Source organism: Oncorhynchus keta, unplaced genomic scaffold, assembly GCF_023373465.1.
Source record: "Oncorhynchus keta strain PuntledgeMale-10-30-2019 unplaced genomic scaffold, Oket_V2 Un_contig_1351_pilon_pilon, whole genome shotgun sequence".
Taxonomy (NCBI): domain Eukaryota; kingdom Metazoa; phylum Chordata; class Actinopteri; order Salmoniformes; family Salmonidae; genus Oncorhynchus; species Oncorhynchus keta.
Window position 1 is genome coordinate 148,482 of NW_026278256.1, and position 3,209 is coordinate 151,690.

A 3,209-nucleotide genomic window follows, 5' to 3' on the forward strand; every position below is an offset into this window, starting at 1 on the left:
TGTCTCTCTGTCTCACTGTCTCTCTGTCTCTGTTTATAACTGGAGTCTGTCTCTCTGTCTCTGTATATAACTGGAGTCTGTCTCTCTGTCTCACTGTCTCTCTGTCTCTGTTTATAACTGGAGTCTGTCTCTCTGTCTCTGTTTATAACTGGAGTCTGTCTCTCTGTCTCTGTTTATAACTGGAGTCTGTCTCTCTGTCTCTCTGTCTCTCTGTCTCTGTTTATAACTGGAGTCTGTCTCTCTGTCTCTCTGTCTCTTTGTATAACTGGAGTCTGTCTCTCTGTCTCTCTGTCTCTGTTTATAACTGGAGTCTGTCTCTCTGTCTCACTGTCTCTATGTCTCTGTTTATAACTGGAGTCTGTCTCTCTGTCTCTGTTTATAACTGGAGTCTGTCTCTCTGTCTCTGTTTATAACTGGAGTCTGTTTCTCTGTCTCTATTTATAACTGGAGTCTGTCTCTCTGTCTCTCTGTCTCTGTTTATAACTGGAGTCTGTCTCTCTGTCTCTCTGTCTCTGTTTATAACTGGAGTCTGTCTCTCTGTCTCTGTATATAACTGGAGTCTGTCTCTCTGTCTCTCTGTCTCTGTTTATAACTGGAGTCTGTCTCTCTGTCTCTCTGTCTCTGTTTATAACTGGAGTCTGTCTCTCTGTCTCTGTTTATAACTGGAGTCTGTCTCTCTGTCTCTGTATATAACTGGAGAATGTCTCTCTGTCTCACTGTCTCTCTGTCTCTGTTTATAACTGGAGTCTGTCTCTCTGTCTCTGTATATAACTGGAGTCTGTCTCTCTGTCTCACTGTCTCTCTGTCTCTGTTTATACCTGGAGTCTGTCTCTCTGTCTCTGTTTATAACTGGAGTCTGTCTCTCTGTCTCACTGTCTCTATGTCTCTGTTTATAACTGGAGTCTGTCTCTCTGTCTCTGTTTATAACTGGAGTCTGTCTCTCTGTCTCTGTTTATAACTGGAGTCTGTTTCTCTGTCTCTGTTTATAACTGGAGTCTGTCTCTCCGTCTCTGTTTATAACTGGAGTCTGTTTCTCTGTCTCTATTTATAACTGGAGTCTGTCTCTCTGTCTCTCTGTCTCTGTTTATAACTGGAGTCTGTCTCTCTGTCTCACTGTCTCTGTTTATAACTGGAGTCTGTCTCTCTGTCTCACTGTCTCTGTTTATAACTGGAGTCTGTGTCTCTGTCTCTCTGTCTCTGTTTATAACTGGAGTCTGTCTCTCTGTCTCTGTTTATAACTGGAGTCTGTCTCTCTGTCTCTGTTTATAACTGGAGTCTGTTTCTCTGTCTCTATTTATAACTGGAGTCTGTCTCTCTGTCTCTCTGTCTCTGTTTATAACTGGAGTCTGTCTCTCTGTCTCTCTGTCTCTGTTTATAACTGGAGTCTGTCTCTCTGTCTCTGTATATAACTGGAGTCTGTCTCTCTGTCTCTCTGTCTCTGTTTATAACTGGAGTCTGTCTCTCTGTCTCTCTGTCTCTGTTTATAACTGGAGTCTGTCTCTCTGTCTCTGTTAATAACTGGAGTCTGTCTCTCTGTCTCTGTATATAACTGGAGTCTGTCTCTCTGTCTCACTGTCTCTCTGTCTCTGTTTATAACTGGAGTCTGTCTCTCTGTCTCTGTATATAACTGGAGTCTGTCTCTCTGTCTCACTGTCTCTCTGTCTCTGTTTATAACTGGAGTCTGTCTCTCTGTCTCTGTTTATAACTGGAGTCTGTCTCTCTGTCTCTGTTTATAACTGGAGTCTGTCTCTCTGTCTCTCTGTCTCTCTGTCTCTGTTTATAACTGGAGTCTGTCTCTCTGTCTCTCTGTCTCTTTGTATAACTGGAGTCTGTCTCTCTGTCTCTCTGTCTCTGTTTATAACTGGAGTCTGTCTCTCTGTCTCACTGTCTCTATGTCTCTGTTTATAACTGGAGTCTGTCTCTCTGTCTCTGTTTATAACTGGAGTCTGTCTCTCTGTCTCTGTTTATAACTGGAGTCTGTTTCTCTGTCTCTATTTATAACTGGAGTCTGTCTCTCTGTCTCTCTGTCTCTGTTTATAACTGGAGTCTGTCTCTCTGTCTCTGTCTCTGTTTATAACTGGAGTCTGTCTCTCTGTCTCTGTATATAACTGGAGTCTGTCTCTCTGTCTCTCTGTCTCTGTTTATAACTGGAGTCTGTCTCTCTGTCTCTCTGTCTCTGTTTATAACTGGAGTCTGTCTCTCTGTCTCTGTTTATAACTGGAGTCTGTCTCTCTGTCTCTGTATATAACTGGAGTCTGTCTCTCTGTCTCACTGTCTCTCTGTCTCTGTTTATAACTGGAGTCTGTCTCTCTGTCTCTGTATATAACTGGAGTCTGTCTCTCTGTCTCACTGTCTCTCTGTCTCTGTTTATAACTGGAGTCTGTCTCTCTGTCTCTGTTTATAACTGGAGTCTGTCTCTCTGTCTCACTGTCTCTCTGTCTCTGTTTATAACTGGAGTCTGTCTCTCTGTCTCTGTTTATAACTGGAGTCTGTCTTTCTGTCTCTGTTTATAACTGGAGTCTGTCTCTCTGTCTCTGTTTATAACTGGAGTCTGTCTCTCTGTCTCTCTGTCTCTCTGTCTCTCTGTCTCTCTGTCTCTGTTTATTACTGGAGTCTGTCTCTCTGTCTCTGTATATAACTGGAGTCTGTCTCTCTGTCTCTCTGTCTCTGTTTATTACTGGAGTCTGTCTCTCTGTCTCTGTTTATTACTGGAGTCTGTCTCTCTGTCTCTCTGTCTCTGTATATAACTGGAGTCTGTCTCTCTGTCTCTGTTTATAACTGGAGTCTGTCTCTCTGTCTCTGTTTATTACTGGAGTCTGTCTCTCTGTCTCTGTTTATAACTGGAGTCTGTCTCTCTGTCTCTGTTTATAACTGGAGTCTGTCTCTCTGTCTCTGTATATAACTGGAGTCTGTCTCTCTGTCTCTCTGTCTCTGTGTATAACTGGAGTCTGTCTCTCTGTCTCTGTTTATAACTGGAGTCTGTCTTTCTGTCTCTGTTTATAACTGGAGTCTGTCTCTCTGTCTCTGTTTATAACTGGAGTCTGTCTCTCTGTCTCTCTGTCTCTGTGTATAACTGGAGTCTGTCTCTCTGTCTCTCTGTCTCTGTTTATAACTGGAGTCTGTCTCTCTGTCTCTGTTTATAACTGGAGTCTGTCTCTCTGTCTCTGTATATAACTGGAGTCTGTCTCTCTGTCTCACTGTCTCTCTGT